Raw genomic sequence first — 20,097 nt, 5'->3', positions numbered from 1 at the left:
AACACAACTGCTGCACACACGTGCTGTTATAGGTCACTGGGGTGAGCACAACTGCTGCACACACGTGCTGTTATAGGTCACTGGGGTGAGCACAACTGCTGCACACACGTGCTGTTATAGGTCACTGGGGTGAACACAGCTGCTGCACACACGTGCTGTTATAGGTCACTGGGGTGAGCACAACTGCTGCACACACGTGCTGTTATAGGTCACTGGGGTGAACACAGCTGCTGCACACACGTGCTGTTATAGGTCACTGGGGTGAGCACAACTGCTGCACACACGTGCTGTTATAGGTCACTGGGGTGAACACAACTGCTGCACACACGTGCTGTTATAGGTCACTGGGGTGAGCACAACTGCTGCACACACGTGCTGTTATAGGTCACTGGGGTGAACACAACTGCTGCACACACGTGCTGTTATAGGTCACTGGGGTGAGCACAACTGCTGCACACACGTGCTGTTATAGGTCACTGGGGTGAGCACAACTGCTGCACACACGTGCTGTTATAGGTCACTGGGGTGAACACAACTGCTGCACACCCGTGCTGTTATAGGTCACTGGGGTGAACACAACTGCTGCACACACGTGCTGTTATAGGTCACTGGGGTGAACACAACTGCTGCACACACGTGCTGTTATAGGTCACTGGGGTGAACACAACTGCTGCACACACGTGCTGTTATAGGTCACTGGGGTGAACACAGCTGCTGCACACACGTGTTCTTCGCCGATGTTTACACAAGTGTACATTACTGATCCCTTGAAGGAGTCAGTAAGGAAGTGATCCTCCCCCCCCCCGCTCTCCTTCCTCGGAACAAGCTTGATTATCTCCCTTTGTTTATCTCTTCTCAATGATAATAATATCAATAACAATAATAATAATAATAGTAATAATAATAATAATATCAACAATACCAATATAATTATAATAATATCAACAATAATAATATCAACGTCAATAACAGCAGCAACAACAACAACAGCAACAATAACAATAAAAAATAATAATAATTATTATAATAATAATAATAATAATAATAATAATAATAATAATAATAATAAGAAGAAGAAGAAGAAGAAGAAGAAGAAGAAGAAGAGGAAAGAGGTTAGGTCCAGTTCCTCGGATCAAGAGCCCTTCTACAGTGCCACCTCATATAAGTGATAAAACATTTACCTCGTAAAACAGAGTTTTTATTTTGTTTTTTGTTTTTTTCGTTTTATTTTTTTTTGGGGGGGAGGAGGAGGGGTAACTCAGAGAATTTTTTTTTACCATTCTCTCTTAATATTTATTTTTATCATGTGGTAAAAATGAAATAATTTGATCGAACTTTAGAACCTGGTCATTTTAAATTTAAAAAGTACTCAGGCCAGCAGTAACAGCCTGGATGATCTAGGTATACCCTACATATACTCCAGGTATACTCTATATGTACTCCAGGTGCACTGTATATATACTCCAGGTATACTCAAGATAGTGCGATTCTTAACACAGGAGTACCTTAATGGTGGTGAAGAGCTCTTGATCAGAGGAACTGGAGCTACCCTCATCTTACTCGGAACAAACAAGACTGCCTCCCAGCTCCTCGAAGAACAATTTCGCATAGATTTCCGCTTGTGGAAGCTGTAATTTCTCTATTTTGCTAAATATATTAGTTTACCGAGCTCTAACTGGAGAATGCCTCTTGTGAAAGGCTTCAAACTTTGGTGTATCGTACTTAGGTACTCATATATTTAGATTTTACCATTAATTGAAATTGGTGCCGCACTCTGCACTATTCTTTTCTCGTGCACTGAGAAAATATCTTCATCCTTATTTCCCCTTGTGTAAATGTTCTTTAACCTTGTCTCTTACCTCTAGTTATCTCTCTCTCTCTCTCTCTCTCTCTCTCTCTCTCTCTCTCTCTCTCTCTCTCTCTTTGTCACTCTTTTCTCTGTCTATCGATAACCAGTCACTCAATCTATCGTTGCATATACAATTTTTTTACAGAAAGTCAGACTCCATTTTTTATCACAGAGACAAAGCGCAAACATAACAAACAAACACAGGTTTGCCAACAGTAAATCACTATCTACATTGGATTTAGCTTTGAAAATAATTCTGGGAATGACTTGTTGCAATAAAACATCCTGCACAGCTGTAGTTGCAATATTTTTGCAACAGAGTGTGAACCAATATCCCGGTTTTATTCCAGTCATCACTGATCTTGTGGCGGCAGTGACTGCTTTCTCTGTCTTTACTTAAAGCATTGATTTGTTTTCTTCTTCTTCTTCTTCTTCTTCTTCTTCTTCTTCTTCTTCTTCTTCTTCTTCTTCTTCTTCTTCTTCTTCTTCTTCTTCTTCTTCTTCCTCTTTATTATTATTATCATTTTCTCCTTTTTTCATTCCTCTTCTTCTCACTAGGCTTCTCATTCTCCTTTTCGCTTCAGATTTATTAACTTCTGCAATACGTATTTTAAAATTCAACATTTATTGCATGGAAGTTGGTGTAGACGCAGCAGCAACATCACCAAGTCTCAGTAAAGACAAACTGCCGGACCCTTCTGCTCGCCACGTCAGTGTTCACCTTCGTCACATCACTGTTCACCACATCAGTGTGGTAAGTACATTATGATAATGTTGATAGCTTTGTATATTCACTTATACTACAGCTGCGTCCTTATTAATTGAGACAGTGATGAAATAAGACATTTATTTGGAGAATTAATGTATCTTTAAAAAGTACACAGCAATGATATGACTGATAGCTGATTTAATAAGAGATATGACTACCCTTTGATTTTATAAGCATTGCTTCACGCTTTGGCGTTGAATCGACCAATGTTGAACACATTTTGGCAAGTTCGTCGTCGTTTTACCAGATCCTAATAACAGCAGCAATTAGCTTCTCCACATGTGAACAGTCCTGTTTTGCGATCCTGCGTTTGGTTATTGTCCATAGGTTCTCAACTGGGCTGAGGTCAGGAGAGTTTCCAGGCCAGTTTAGAACGCTCAGCACACTCTCTTCGAAGTGTGGTATGGAGCAGCAAGATCCTGCTGGAAAATGCCTTCTCCATCAGGAAAGTCTCCATCTACAATGGGGAGCAAATGAGTTGCCAGGATTGCCTATTTAGAGCGAAACGTTCAGTAACAGGTGAACTGATCATCCGGGATAAACCTTTGGAAATGAAGAATAACCTCATGAAGACAAAAGAGATAACAGCCAACGTGGGAGTTTCCAAGGCACCGTTGTCATTGTCTTCACTGAGTATCTGGTCATGTTGATAATTCTCCAAGAACCCTACAATAGCCCTCAGTGCTACTGAACGCTACAAGAAATCCAATTGCCCGTGATCCCTACAAGAGTTCCTAGTGCTACTGATCCCAACCAGATATAGTGAAAAATAAGAAGTCACTTTGCCGTGCCTGGAATAATTTACCAAGAATCCGCGCATAGGCTACGGACGTCGCCATAAGGGTCCTCTCCTTATGTGGATTTCTCTTGAAGAGATCCCAGCGCTCCTGACGGCTGCCATTAAAGAGGAAGAAGCCGTGGTAATCTGTAAGTCACCTACGGAACCCTGAGACTCAAAAAAGAGAATTTCCAGCTGAAATACTGGTGTTTTTCACTTCTCAAGAGATTTTACACGCTTGCAACGGCGAGCAACGAGGCCATAGCAGTCCTCTGCCGGGGATTCAAATCAAGTATTGATTAAAGGCCAGATCTCATAAAAGTGCAATTAAAGGAAATTGCCATTATAATCTAATGAAGAGGCTGAGGTACATGGTCAAACAGGGAGGCAGTAAATTCTGTCCAAAGGCGTATTTGTACACCACACACACCTCTGCACCGGTTTCGCTTCACCAAGCAAGCATACACTATTACAATTATAAGAAAATGAATTTTCATAATAACGGTTCACAGTACCGACAAGATGACGAAAAAGACACATGTGCAACAGTTTGGGATCTTTATTTCAGAAACCTTTCGAGCATTGATCGAAACCACAGAGCTGGAGGTTCTCAGGGCTGAGGGAGGAGGGAACAGACCACCTCAAGGCAACCATTTATTCAAGGCTGATGGACGGATTGCATCCTCTTTACCTCTCCACTATTTGTGCTGTCTCCATTTGTAGTCGCCTCCGTATTCGACTGAAGAAACGTACCGTGTAGGCGAAACGTTTCGGAAATAAAAAAATCATGCCAAATTGCTGCACGTGTGTCTTATTCATCAAAAGAAATGTATCGTTCGCCTTTTGGCTCTGTCAAAACGTCAAAAATCACACGATGAGATTTTTTAAAGATATCGTAAAAGACATTTTAACTAAGCCTAAAGGCCTAGTTAAATTTAAAACTTGACATATTTGGCTAGACTAGACAGTTTATTATAGACATGAACCCGGTGCACTGAAGCCATAGAAAGATTATTGAAAAGTCTTTCATACCTGGAGAGTATACCTGGAGGGTATACCTGGAGGGCATACCTAGAAGGCATACCTGGAGGGTATATCTGGAGGGCATACCTGGAACATATACCTGGAGGGTGTTCCGGGGGTCAACGCCCCCGAGACCAAGTCCATGACCAGCAGGGAACTTGTAGATAGACTTGAAGTTTCCTGTTCCATAAACCTATTATTATCTACTCCTAGCATTACGCAAAACTTCTCTAACCACCTTAAGAAAATCAGTAGAATACTGAATGTAAGCATTACATCAAAGAATAAAATTAAATCTGTATTAATATAGAATTCGGTAATACTTTTACATTAATATATAGTATAATAATATAGTGTATAATAATCAGTATGACAAGCACCGACTTTTTTGTGTATTTAAATGTAAAATAAAATGAAATATCCCCGGAAAAAAAGATCACTGGAGTTATATTACTGGAAGACTAAGTTTGGTAACATTTCACGATAAAGAAATATCTGGCTTTAGCAATGACAGTGAAATTGGGTAATTTTCTCACGCAAATTGTTCTCATCTTTCCTATTAGCTCCCTTGACAATTCCTATCAAGCTCCCTCGTTCTGACTCTGGCAGGGTTGGCCCTGGCTTCCTCCCTTCCTCTCCCTAGGGCCTACAATAGTTAATTACCACTTACCACTCCTTGGCTCTTCCCCCTACACTGATACTGGATTTACACGCGTGCGTAAACAGTTATTGACGGAAATATTGACGCAGATACGTTACAATAAATACGCAGGTTAGGTTAGGTAAGGTTTATCAGGAAACGGGACGAGTGGTTCCTGACGGGGGTCTTAGTCATATGATGACCCACAGCTGGAGCTTTTGGTCATCTGACCGAGGACTTCCGCAATACATACACGGGAAAACAAGTCATATTTGCGTCACATTTTTTGTGAGTGGTCAAAATAGTATGTATATATATATATATATATATATATATATATATATAGTGAAGAAGCATTGATGCTAATTAATACAAATAATCCTTGCTTATACAAGTACATGTACAAGGTATACAGACCATAGCTGACACCAATGACATACTGAAAGCCACTTGCTATGTACAGCATTTAGGGCAAATTAGGTCAATTTTGTCCCCAGGATGCGACCCACACCAGTCAACTAACACCCAGGTATCTATTTTACTGCTAGGTGAACATGGACAGAAGGTGTCTTAAGGGTAATACGTCCTAAAGTTTACCACCCGTACTGGGGATCGAACCACGGACCTCAGTGCGTGAGCTGAGTACGCAAGCAATCGAGCTACAGGACACCGAGAGCCTAAGAGCAATTGACCCAAGAAATGGAAGCTACCTTCCCCATTATTGAATCAAAGTTGGTTACCTCCCATTCTTCATGAGCTGTATGACCTACTCCCCCTGCTGATTTAGCGCTTCCCCAGGAATATATAAAAAATATTGAAATTTTTGGGCAAAGCCATATTTAGGTAACATATATAAAGTTTATTTTATTTCTAACGCGATTATTCTTATAATTACTATTATTACAATCCTGGTCAGCATAATTATTATTATTATTATTATTATTATTATTATTATTATTATTATTATTATTATTATGATGATGATGATGATGATGATGATGATGATTATTACCTTCATCATGATAATTATTGTTTATATTCTAAGGACGACATATTAACTATCTGGCTTGTAATGTCTGGTATTAACTATCTGGCTTGTAATGTCTGGTATTAACTATCTGGCTTGTAATATCTGGTATTACCCATCTGGCTTGTAATGTCTGGTATTAACTATCTGGCTTGTAATGTCTGGTATTAACCATCTGGCTTGTAATGTCTGGTATTAACCATCTGGCTTGTAATGTCTGGTATTAACCATCTGGCTTGTAATGTCTGGTATTAACCATCTGGCTTGTAATGTCTGGTATTAACCATCTGGCTTGTAATGTCTGGTATTAACTATCTGGCTTGTAATGTCTGGTATTAACTATCTGGCTTGTAATGTCTGGTATTAACCATCTGGCTTGTAATGTCTGGTATTAACCATCTGGCTTGTAATGTCTGGTATTAACTATCTGGCTTGTAATGTCTGGTATTAACCATCTGGCTTGTAATGTCTGGTATTAACCATCTGGCTTGTAATGTCTGGTATTAACTATCTGGCTTGTAATGTCTGGTATTAACCATCTGGCTTGTAATGTCTGGTATTAACCATCTGGCTTGTAATGTCTGGTATTAACCATCTGGCTTGTAATGTCTGGTATTAACCATCTGGCTTGTAATGTCTGGTATTAACTATCTGGCTTGTAATGTCTGGTATTAACCATCTGGCTTGTAATGTCTGGTATTAACCATCTGGCTTGTAATGTCTGGTATTAACTATCTGGCTTGTAATGTCTGGTATTAACCATCTGGCTTGTAATGTCTGGTATTAACTATCTGGCTTGTAATGTCTGGTATTAACTATCTGGCTTGTAATGTCTGGTATTAACTATCTGGCTTGTAATGTCTGGTATTAACCATCTGGCTTGTAATGTCTGGTATTAACTATCTGGCTTGTAATGTCTGGTATTAACCATCTGGCTTGTAATGTCTGGTATTAACTATCTGGCTTGTAATATCTGGTATTACCCATCTGGCTTGTAATGTCTGGTATTAACTATCTGGCTTGTAATGTCTGGTATTAACTATCTGGCTTGTAATGTCTGGTATTAACCATCTGGCTTGTAATGTCTGGTATTAACTATCTGGCTTGTAATGTCTGGTATTAACCATCTGGCTTGTAATGTCTGGTATTAACCATCTGGCTTGTAATGTCTGGTATTAACCATCTGGCTTGTAATGTCTGGTATTAACTATCTGGCTTGTAATGTCTGGTATTAACCATCTGGCTTGTAATGTCTGGTATTAACCATCTGGCTTGTAATGTCTGGTATTAACCATCTGGCTTGTAATGTCTGGTATTAACCATCTGGCTTGTAATGTCTGGTATTAACCATCTGGCTTGTAATGTCTGGTATTAACCATCTGGCTTGTAATGTCTGGTATTAACCATCTGGCTTGTAATGTCTGGTATTAACCATCTGGCTTGTAATGTCTGGTATTAACTATCTGGCTTGTAATGTCTGGTATTAACCATCTGGCTTGTAATGTCTGGTATTAACCATCTGGCTTGTAATGTCTGGTATTAACCATCTGGCTTGTAATGTCTGGTATTAACCATCTGGCTTGTAATGTCTGGTATTAACCATCTGGCTTGTAATGTCTGGTATTAACCATCTGGCTTGTAATGTCTGGTATCATCTCTCTGGCTTGTAATTATGTGTTACAAAGTCCGGTGTTACAAGCCTGACTTGTAATATTCTGCTCCATATAGACTCTTCTATTGAAACTTAACTCACTAAATCTACTTACTTTCACTTTTTTTGCGTTATCCGTTGTTCGTGTCCGCAGTGGTGGTAGTGTACACCTGTGGGTGTTCACTACTACCACTGTGGTGTCTACTCAGAGGCTGACGTCAGCGCGCTAAAGCACTGCATGATGTCACTAGTCAATACTTCACTTCCTTCATGAGGAGGGAGTGCTTTGTTACCCAGGCAGGGTTCTTGATCAGAGAAGTTGGAGCTGCTCTTCTCTGCCTCGGATCAAACCTGATTGCAACCCATTCCCAAGGAGCTGCGTGATTTCTATGGGTTTCTCGATTGTTACTACGGGCGGTGGATTCCCCGAAATCGTCTTCAAGGAATATTCAGGTATAGGCACTCTACTTGGCACTAGAGCGCCAGGTGAGGCACTAGAGCGTCAAGCGAGGCACCCTTCTTACAAACAACCAATTACAGAGATGCATGATAAGGCAGAGTTGCCTCTCTCTATTGTCCACTGAGAGAGAGAGAGAGAGAAGGGGAGAGAGAGGTAATGGACGAAAAGATGAGAGAAGAGAGAGAAATGTCTGAGTGGTGGAGAGTGAGTCTATTTAAGGAAAGCTCCACAAAGATAGACTTACATCGCACTCCACAGAATTTAAGCCTGAAACACCTCATTACATGTCTTGACAGTTAGACACAGTGTAGGTCACCTTGCACCTATCTTAACGCACATATATGGTATATAATACCGACGAAATTGAGAATTAGACACATATGAAACATCTGGGTATCTTTACTTGTAGACGTTTCGCCCACCATTGACTTTATCAATGCATTAAATCCCTGTATTGATAAAGCCTCTACTTGGCGAAACGTCTACATATATGGATAACTAGATGATGCATATGTTAATATTTGCTAAAGACACACATCGTTGACGCTGGAGTTAATATAACAAGACCCAGGGAATAATTATTTAACGTGGTTGATACTCCCAGTGTCGGTGACGGAATGATAAACGATTAAAACACAGGTGCAACAGTTAGGTAACTTTATTGGTAAAACGTGTAGATTACGCATTAGGCTTCTTCAATCAGATACAGAAACAGCAAGTGTAGTAGTAAAATGAAGATGATGTAATCAGTCCATTCTCCTTGAAGAAACAGCATTTGAGGTGGTCAGTCCCTCAGCCTGGGCGGAAATAAAGATGTGTAATCAGCAAGAACTAAATTATTAGAGAGTAATAGCACTTCTCCCTTCAGTGGAGAGTGTATTAGTTTAGTGTTGCTCCCTGTAAGCGCCCCAGAGTAGCGTTTCACCAGTGATATCACCAGTTAGTTTGTCACCAATTAAATTAATTGCATCGGCAACTGCCTAACAAGAATTCTCTGTCCTGACACCAGCAGCAAACATCACGAATAATCGGTTCTGACAGCCTTGAACACGAATATATAGCAGAGCTGCATCCACTCTCCTTGACTCATAGTCAAATAAACTATATAAGAACACTGTCGACTTAAGTATATGGGCTAAGGTTTTATCAGGGGATAATGGGAGATATCTGCAGCGTTTTGAGTCTTGTTCATGAAGAACTGGACTTCATCTTTAGGCTCATTAATGACTCACTGAACACTGAGTCGAATTGTCACTTCAGTATTTCACTTATGGAATTAAATTTAGGAATCTAAATTGCAAACTGAACTCGACTGCTCAGCGGAAAAACAACGAAAAGATACTCAAAAAAAAAAAATACTAGAACAAAATTAGTTTTATAGATTTTCTAGCATCTGTTTTACATTACCTTATTTCTGTGAGAAAGTTTTTGTAACTGTAAAAAAAAGTAATGTAAATTAATTGGAGTGTATAATCCTGGTCTATCTGCTTCAGTCACTTTAAATATTATTAATAGGGACTAAAATAATGAATTACAATGCTACAGAAAGTCAGTTGGAAGCCTTTATGTATAACCCACAGCATCAGGCTTGTAGCATAAGCTGTCTGTCACCTACTGGTTTATCCCAGAGATGACAGCCAGTGATGTACTAGCAAGATTCACTCACATCACCTTCAGATTTGTTGCAAGAAGAATATTGAAACTTAAAACCCAGAGAGTAAACAAGAGTCTCAGAGACTATAGTTGGCAAGCTTAGACTTAGTTAAATAACAAAAAGGCACAATACCGTGACTGGAACGATACACAAATAACCCGCACATAGAAGAGAGGAGATTACGACAACGTTTCGGTCCGGCTTGGACCATTTACAAAGTCAGACTAACGAAAAGGAGAGCAGGATGGGTATATATAGGCAGGAGGTGGTGGTAGTAGTAGTAGTAGTAGTAGTAGTAGACTTAGTTATTGGTATATCTGACAGCTAAACACGTACATAGACAACACTCATCATAGTGCAAAACACGTACCAGCAGTATAGTCATTATTTTTTAAACACTGTGCTTAAAGGTTCACGTATTTAAAAATGATTATCGGAAGCTACATAATCCAATGGGATATACTGAGCTCTTTTTCTAATAAAAGCTAAATTCCAGAAAATCTCAATAAATAACCTGAATTAGATTGTAACAATTAGCGTCCATTTGTACCAATAACTGCACTGGTAATATATGTAAATGGTTTCGTTTTTTGCCTGTTTAGCAACTAGTTTCTAGGTAATCGTGTCTCACAGAATCGTAATAACACTGCTGCAAACAAATCACGGTATGGGTGGGATTAAAGCCCATTGTCATGGGTTAGAATCCATGGAAATGGGTTAAAACTACACCCATGGCAATAAGTTAGAAACCCACCTGTACCCACGGTTATGGTGGTGTTAGAACCTCACTCCATGCGTTCTAACCCCACAAGTACCGGGGTTGAAGGTAATCATGTATTTATCTACTCTCCAGTTCTCGCCCACAGGATGAATATGAGAGACTTGGTCAACTTGCAGCTTCGTCGGTGTGGATCATAGTCCCTCAGCAACACTGACGGAGAAATTTCGCTGCTTTCACATACTTCGCTATATGTTAAATGAACGTTCCAGTTGGCTATTTCATTTTCCCTAAATAATCTATATTGGTCTGTCGTGAAAGTTCATAAATGTGTGTGTGTGTGTGTGTGTGTGTGTGTGTGTGTGTGTGTGTGTGTGTGTGTGTGTGTGCGCACGCCTGTATCTGTTATTTTTATTATGCATTAAAACACTTTTCTCTTTAAATAACGTGATACAAAACCTTTCCATTTTTTTACAACAAAACTGACGTATCAACGTCACATAACCCGGCTAATATTTCCGCTATATAATTTAGGCCAAAACCTACTTTAGTCGAGACTAACCTGAGTTAGTGTTATTTATCCTCAATGATATAGTGAATTTCCATGATGTTCAGATTTATTTTTACTGTGTTATTGCAACACTGAATTTCCTTTTTATTCGGTGGACAAAACAATTGTCTGAAGACAAAAACAAACGCAGGAGAATAAACATTATCAAAATGCTTCATTCGAAGAAAAGCTCCTTTCGCTTTTTTTTTTAAAAAAAGGGTAAGAACTTGAAGCATTCTCCTCAACCAGAAGTATAGTTGGTGAGTAAGCCAGGTCAGCAAACTCTAGTTATAAAACACGACATACACTAAACGTAAGAACACTGCAGCAAGACTCACGAAATCGTAATGACACGATTGCAAACAAACCATACCACGGTCTGGAGTTTTGAGACTCTCTGACCGCGGGTTCAATCCCGCCCGTGGTATGTTTTTTTTTTTTTCACTGCAGCAAGTCTACTAGCCTATACTAGGTCGCTCTCAAACCCAAACCGCTTGCACTGCATACAAGCTTTCCTTAAACACAACAGTTCCTATCACACAGTGTGTATGTTCTGTGTATGTGTGATCATCGAGGATCTTCCTCCTCCCCGTCCCACGGCTCTCACCCTCCCATCAGCATCCACAATTCTTTTGAAGGTGGAATGTTTACTGAGCCTCTGGCATCGTGGAAAAACTGCAATTTCCTTCCCCGATATTGAAAGAGCAAAGTTCACTGTGTTTTAGTTACTGTCAGAGGTATTCGTGTTTGATTAATGACAACGCTGGGAGAGTATTGCTTTTAACTAAGGTGTAGATAGTGGTTACAACTGTCTAGTCCTGATGAAATGATGTCTTAATTTGATATATAGATTACGTTTAAAATAATAATAATAATAATTAGTTATTATTATTATTATTATTATTATTATTATTATTATTATTATTATTATTATTATTATTATTATTATTATTATTACTACTACTACTACTACTACTACTACAACTAATACTAATACTACTACTGCTACAACTACTGTTATTACTACTACTACTATTACTTCTACTACTACTACTGTTACTACTACTACTGCTATTATTATTAATATTATTGTCAAAAGAAAGCGAGAAAGCTGTAAATTAGGTACAGAGGTAATGTTTTAGGTGAGAAATGAAAAGCAATATTTGATCTACAATGAACTTGAGTGATAACAGGTTGTGTCACCACTACCTGCCACACCACACAACCTTATGCTCACCATCCCTCCCGTTCTCTCATCTCTACTTTCCCTACCTCTAATTTCCGTCATACAAATTAGTTTCCTGTCACCTCGACTACTGCTCTCCACTGACCCGAAGCGTCTCTTCACTAGTCTTCTTATGTAGTTATCTTAGACAGTCTTGTTGGTCTTCCTAACAATGTTCTCAAATTCTCACTCGTTTTCCTCTGTTATGACTTAAGCTGTAATATTTCTCATGAGTAAGCCAGTATATTTAACTTTTAGTCATTCCCATACTTTCGTTTATACCTCACCCACCGTCACCCATACACATCCTGCCCCACATTCCACCTGCTGTCAGGTAGGTGAGGTGTTACAAAGCCACAGTCTCCTGGGACGACTGTCTGGAAACTAGCAAAATTCTCCTAGTGAAAGTGAAGGTTGACTGTCTATCCACACTGATCATTTCCCCGCAGTGCGGGGAAATGATCAGTACGCAGTGCGTACAATCACAGCTTCACAGCTACGCAACCCCGGTGTGCATGCAAGCGCTTGTGACGGGCATCAGTTGTAATTATATTCTGTTTAGTGGTGCTTTGGCAGAGTAATGATGCATTCAGTAGGACGGAACTCTGAACCTCGTTCAGGTAACCACTGCGTTGCTAGCACATTGGTTACATGACCTGCTAGCACCTCTTGTAGCTATTGTGTGTTTTCTCCAGCTATGTCATGTTTTGTGCAGAAGAGCAAACTCCACACGTAATCTGGACTCTCAAAATCTAATCTACTTTGCTTCTTAATTTACTAAGTCTTCATTCTACTTAATAAACTTTCTTTTTGGTCAAAGTTTCTAAGTAAATATGTATTCTAATTTATTTTTTTTTTGTCTTCTTCGTCATTTCCTGATTTATAGTCTTTAAAATTCTTCTTTGTCTAAGACTAACGAATGAGTCATCGTGACGTTGCTCATTACATCTTTTGTCGACCATAGGATTGGTCTTGATTGGTTGAGAAAGGATTGGGGTAAAATATACCAGAGAGAGGGATTGTGGATATATATATGTAAGAAGAATAAACAAACAAGGAAGCTTTCAACCCTCCACTGTCTATGTTTTATTGACCATTTCACCAATTCTTGTGTTCATTCACTATCCTCCACGCCCTCCCTCACCCTTCCATCACGCCCTCCCTCACCACTCCCTCACCCTTCCATCACGCCCTCCCTCACCACTCCCTCAACCTTCCATCACGCCCTCCCTCACCACTCGCCCATGCTTCTTCACCACTGCCCCCACGATGGTAATTTCCAAGTGATAGTAACTCCAGCTCTGCTGGAATAAAACTTACCCAGCTGCCGTAGCTGACGAACCTTCACGGAATACATGACCATATTCTCACTACCTAAACTGAAATTTAGAAACCCGAGATTGACAGACTTCACCACTTGATATAAGATTTCTCCATGAATAATAATAATATTAATAATAATAATAATAATAATAAATAATAATAATAATAATAATAATAATAATAATAATAATAATAATAATAATAATAATAATAATAATAATTATAATAATAATAATAATAATAATAATAATAATAATAATTATAATAATAATAATAATAATAATAATAATAATAATAATAATAATAATAATAATAATAATAATAATAATAATAATTATAATAATAATAATAATAATAATAATAATAATTATAATAATAATAATAATAATAATAATAATAAGGGCAACAAAAGTTAATGTGAAGAAGCCATTACATGTGAAGGAATATAACAAAAACACATAAGCAGCGTTTCCTCCCGTTGTGTAGTCATCACATAAGTTAAGGGAAGCAGCACACTGCTGATGTCTCCAGTTCTATATATTAAACAAATAAATCCCACGCACTTAAGACCATCCCCCTCCCACCTCACCACCCCCCACGACACCTCAACACCCCCCACGACACCTCAACACCCCCCCCCCACGACACCTCAACACCCCCCACGACACCTCAACACCCCCCCCACGACACCTCAACACCCCCCACGACACCTCACCACCCCCCACGACACCTCAACACCCCCCCCACGACACCTCAACACCCACCCCCCACGACACCTCAACACCCCCCCCACTACACCTCAACACCCCCCACGACACCTCAACACCCCCCACGACACCTCAACACCCCCCCCACGACACCTCAACACCCCCCCCACGACACCTCAACACCCCCCACGACACCTCAACACCCCCCACGAAACTCAACACCCCCCCCCCCCCACGACACCTCAACACCCCCCCACGACACCTCAACACCCCCCACGACACCTCAACACCCCCCCCCACGACACCTCAACACCCCCCCCACGACACCTCAACACCCCCCACGACACCTCAACACCCCCCACGACACCTCAACACCCCCCCCACGACACCTCAACACCCCCCCCCACGACACCTCAACACCCCCCACGACACCTCAACACCCCCCACAACACCTCAACACCCCCCACGACACGTCAACACCCCCCACGACACCTCAACACCCCCCACGACACCTCAACACCCCCCACGACACCTCAACACCCCCCACGACACCTCAACACCCCCCACAACACCTCAACACCCCCCCCACGACACCTCAACACCCCCCACAACACCTCAACACCCCCCACAACGCCTCAACACCCCCCCACGACACCTCAACACCCCCCACAACACCTCAACACCCCCACAACACCTCAACACCCCCCACGACACCTCAACACCCCCCCACAACACCTCAACACCCCCCACAACACCTCAACACCCCCCACAACACCTCAACACCCCCCACAACACTTCCACACTCCTCTCTCTCTCTCTCTCTGGTCCCTCTCCTCTTTGTTATTCATGAAATTTTACCCTTCACGACACAAGATACACGCCTCCACCTGTGTCCGGGTATTAGAATAATTTTTCACCCCTCAAACGAATTCGTTATTTTATGCATCTTTTCAGCGCCGTTTTGCCTCTCTTTGACCGTCTCGAGAGTGGTCGTTGTAGCGAGGAGGTTCGTTAACACCCGTCAGAGGCTTTCAACACCCGTCACAGGTCTTCAAGGGGAGAGGTTCCTTCATGCTAGTGAAAGGGGTTCTTAATTCAAGGAAATGGAGGTGCCCCCCATTCCTCTCATGATCTTAGCGGGTTTAGCGCTTTCACGTGGATATAATAATAATAATAATAATAATAATAATAATAATAATAATAATAATAATAATAATGTTTGTAGAATTACCGAAAATATGTCAAGTTGAAGGACACAAGTGTAATTAATGCAACATTTTATTGTGGCAACGTTTCGCTCGTGCTTGACAAAGCTCCTGGAGAGTGAAACGTTGTCACATTAGTTGCACTTGTGTCCTACAACCTGGCAATAATAATAATGGTAAATTTTCGATCATGCAAGCTGCACTCTGCAAGGTATATATTGAGTGCATGATAACTAGAGGCAGACGTGATGCATGATGCTGACTGCTGGCTGTGTGATGCATGATGCTGACTGCTGCCTGTGTGATGCATGATGCTGACTGCTGCCTGTGTGATGCATGATGCTGACTGCTGGCTGTGTGATGCATGATGCTGACTGCTGCCTGTGTGATGCATGATGCTGACTGCTGGCTGTGTGATGCATGATGCTGACTGCTGGCTGTGTGATGCATGATGCTGACTGCTGGCTGTGTGATGCATGATGCTGACTGCTGCCTGTGTGATGCATGATGCTGACTGCTGCCTGTGTGATGCATGATGCTGACTACTGGCTGTGTGATGCATGATGCTGACTGCTGGCTGTGTGATGCATGATGCTGACTGCTGGCTGTGTGATGCATGATGCTGACTGCTGCCTGTGTGATGCATGATGCTGACTGCTGCCTGTGTGATGCATGATGCTGACTACTGGCTGTGTGATGCATGATGCTGACTGCTGGCTGTGTGATGCATGATGCTGACTGCTGCCTGTGTGATGCATGATGCTGACTGCTGCCTGTGTGATGCATGATGCTGACTGCTGGCTGTGTGATGCATGATGCTGACTGCTGCCTGTGTGATGCATGATGCTGACTGCTGCCTGTGTGATGCATGATGCTGACTGCTGGCTGTGTGATGCATGATGCTGACTGCTGGCTGTGTGATGCATGATGCTGACTGCTGCCTGTGTGATGCATGATGCTGACTGCTGCCTGTGTGATGCATGATGCTGACTACTGGCTGTGTGATGCATGATGCTGACTGCTGGCTGTGTGATGCATGATGCTGACTGCTGGCTGTGTGATGCATGATGCTGACTGCTGCCTGTGTGATGCATGATGCTGACTGCTGCCTGTGTGATGCATGATGCTGACTACTGGCTGTGTGATGCATGATGCTGACTGCTGGCTGTGTGATGCATGATGCTGACTGCTGGCTGTGTGATGCATGATGCTGACTGCTGCCTGTGTGATGCATGATGCTGACTGCTGGCTGTGTGATGCATGATGCTGACTACTGGCTGTGTGATGCATGATGCTGACTGCTGGCTGTGTGATGCATGATGCTGACTGCTGCCTGTGTGATGCATGATGCTGACTGCTGCCTGTGTGATGCATGATGCTGACTGCTGCCTGTGTGATGCATGAAGGTGGTTGCCTTCCACCATGCTTCACTCATCATGCCACAGTTATCATGCCACGGTTATCATGCCACGGTTATCATGCCACGTTTATCATGCCACGGTTATCATGCCTCAGCCAGTTGCTGGCAAGCAACCGAGAAATTGGTCATAGGTTCCCTAGGAAGTGTTGATTAATATTTAGAACCATTTGCAAGGGAAATACAGCTAAGACGATAAACTAAGGGGATGCAGATTTCATACACAATTTTACGAATAGGTATGATGAGCTTACGGAGACAGATGTTGAATGAACTTGATGTGATCAGTTGAGAGGCGCTCTCAATCTCAGCAGCTATGAGTTGATGTATTTTACACACACACACACACACACACACACACACACACACACACACACACACACACACACACACACACACACACACACACACACACACACACACACACACAAACACACACACACACACACACATACACACACACACACACGCACACATACACGGACGACATAACGGAAGGGATAGACTCAGAAGTGTCCTTGTTTGCGGACGATGTGAAGTTAATGAGAAGAATCCAATCGGATGAGGATCAGGCTGGACTACAAAGAGACCTGGACAGGCTACAAGCCAGGTCCAGCAACTGGCTCCTTGAGTTTAACCCTGCCAAATGCAAAGTCATGAAGATTGGGGAAGGGCAAAGAAGACCGCAGACACAATATAGTTTAGATGGCCAAAGACTGCAAACCTCACTCAAGGAAAAAGATCTAGGGGTGAGTATAACACCGAGCATATCTCCTGAGGCGCACATCAGTCAGATAAGACTTAAGAAATCGTAATGACACGATTGCAAATAAACCATACCCCCGGCCGGGATTGAACCCGCGGTCATAGAGTCTCAAAACTCCAGCCCGTCGCGTTAGCCACTAGACCAGCTAGCCACAATAAGATTCATCCAACTAGGTATATTTCTACACCATAGGAAAGTTAGCACAGGCACCTCTGTAAAAACTTGCATTTGTGGTCACAGAGGTGCCTGTGCTAACCTTCCTATGGTGTAGAAATATACCTAGTTGGATGAATCTTATTGTGGCTAGCTGGTCTAGTGGCTAGCGCGACGGGCTGGAGTTTTGAGACTCTATGACCGCGGGTTCAATCCCGGCCGGGGGTATGGTTCAGTCAGATAACTGCTGCAGCATACGGGCGCCTGGCAAACCTACGGATAGCGTTCCGATACCTCAGTAAGGATTCGTTCAAGACTCTGTAGAGAAAGTGCAAAGGTTTGCAACAAGACTAGTCCCAGAGCTACGGGGATTGTCCTACGAAGAAAGGTTGAGGGAAATCGGCCTGACGACACTGGAGGCCAGGAGGGTCAGGGGAGACATGATAACGACATATAAAATACTGCGCGGATCAGACGAGGTGGACAAAGACAGGATGTTCCAGAGATGGGACACAGACACAAGAGGTCACAACTGGAAGTTGAAGACTCAGATGAATCAAAGGGAAGTTAGGAAGTATTTCTTCAGTCATAGAGTAGTTAAGCCGTGGAATAGCCTAGAAAGTGAAGTAGTGGAGGCGGGAACCATACATAGTTTTAAGGCGAGGTATGATAAAGCTCATGGAGCAGGGAGAGAGGGGACCTAGTAGCAATCAGTGAAGAGGCGGGGCCAGGAGCTATGACTCGACCCCTGCAACCACAAATAGGTGAGTACAAATAGGTGAGTACACACACACACACACACAGGATGTTCCCGAGATGGGGCACAGAAACAAGGGGTCACAACTCGAAGCTGAAGACTCAAATAAGTCAAAGGGATGTTAGGGAGTATTTCTTCAGTCATAGAGTTGTCAGGAAGTGGAACAGTCTGGGAAATGATGTAGCGGAGGCAGGAACCATACATAGCTTTAAGACGAGGTATGATAAAGCTCATGGAGTAGAGAGAGAGAGGACCTAGTAGTGACCAGTGAAGAGGCGGGACCAGGAGCTGAGTCTCGACCATTGCAACCATAATTAGGGGAGTATACACACACAAACAATCGGAGACTCAAACATAACTTTGTGTCCGAGCGAAGTTGTCTCTGCAACCTTGTTAACGAAAGGGGTGACGAAAGAAGACAAAAACAAGAAAAGCAAAACAAAAAACAAAAGACGATGCAGGTAAAACGTCTTCCTCCACTTTAGTGAAACGTCAGACAGTGACACCGTGGAGCGCCATCACTGACCTCAGTCTGGTGGTCTCGCGGCCTTTCATTTCCCTTCATCTTGTCATTCAAGGAAAAAAAGAGGTTACCTGCATTAGCTGGAGTGGAAGGACTGCATCCTCCCCCTCCTTCCCCCCACTAGTGTCCTCTCCCCCCCCCTCACCATCCTCCGAGGATGGTATTACCTCAGATCCCGTGTAGGATATATGTAAAAAGCCTGCGACTGGTACTGTGGCGCGAGGGAGATGCGGCCTTACAGCTCGTCGTGGTAAGAGAGGGAGTCCCTTGCAGGTACCTGGGACCTCGGAGAAGGCTTTCCCCTTCTCGTTACTCTTCTTGCTGCTGTTCGTTGGCCTGTACGAGCAGCCCTTCCCAAGCCACCTAGCAAGGAGCTTTGTGTGATAACCCATCCCAAGCCACCTAGCAAGGAGCTTTGTGTGATAACCCATCCCAAGCCACCTAGCAAGGAGCTTTGTGTGATAACCCATCCCAAGCCACCTAGCAAGGAGCTTTGTGTGATAACCCATCCCAAGCCACCTAGCAAGGAGCTTTGTGTGATAACCCATCCCAAGCCACCTAGCAAGGAGCTTTGTGTGATAACCTATCCCAAACCACCTAGCAAGGAGCTTTGTGTGATAACCCATCCCAAGCCACCTAGCAAGGAGCTTTGTGTAATAACCCATCCCAAGCCACCTAGCAAGGAGCTTTGTGTGATAACCCATCCCAAACTACGTAGAAAAGAGATTTCTGTGATAACGCATCCCAAGCCACGTAGAAAAGGGATTTCTGTGATAACCCATCCCAAGCCACGTAGAAAGGGGCTTTCTGTGATAACACATCCCAAGCCACCTAGCAAGGAGCTTTGTGTGATAACCCATCCCAAGCCACCTAGCAAGGAGCTTTGTGTGATAACCCATCCC

At 42.5% G+C, this 20,097-nt stretch overlaps 1 protein-coding gene across 3 annotated transcripts in view; it reads left to right on the top strand.

The window, feature by feature from the left end:
• The first annotated feature begins 2,209 nt into the window (after nucleotides 1-2,209).
• The window catches only part of LOC128691112 (uncharacterized), a 343,519-nt gene continuing 325,631 nt past the window's right edge, over nucleotides 2,210-20,097 (top strand). For 2 of the 3 annotated variants that reach the window (XR_011392497.1, XR_011392496.1), the window contains exon 1: nucleotides 2,210-2,603. The gene's annotated coding sequence lies outside the window, so the exon portion shown is untranslated. The remainder of the gene's footprint in view (nucleotides 2,604-20,097) is intronic. The other variant, XM_070089167.1, reaches the window with a different exon arrangement.

This window comes from Cherax quadricarinatus, chromosome 27 (assembly GCF_038502225.1).
Source record: "Cherax quadricarinatus isolate ZL_2023a chromosome 27, ASM3850222v1, whole genome shotgun sequence".
NCBI classification, from domain to species: domain Eukaryota; kingdom Metazoa; phylum Arthropoda; class Malacostraca; order Decapoda; family Parastacidae; genus Cherax; species Cherax quadricarinatus.
The sequence above is the reverse complement of the archived record's forward strand: the minus strand, read 5'-3'. Positions and strand labels throughout refer to the sequence as shown.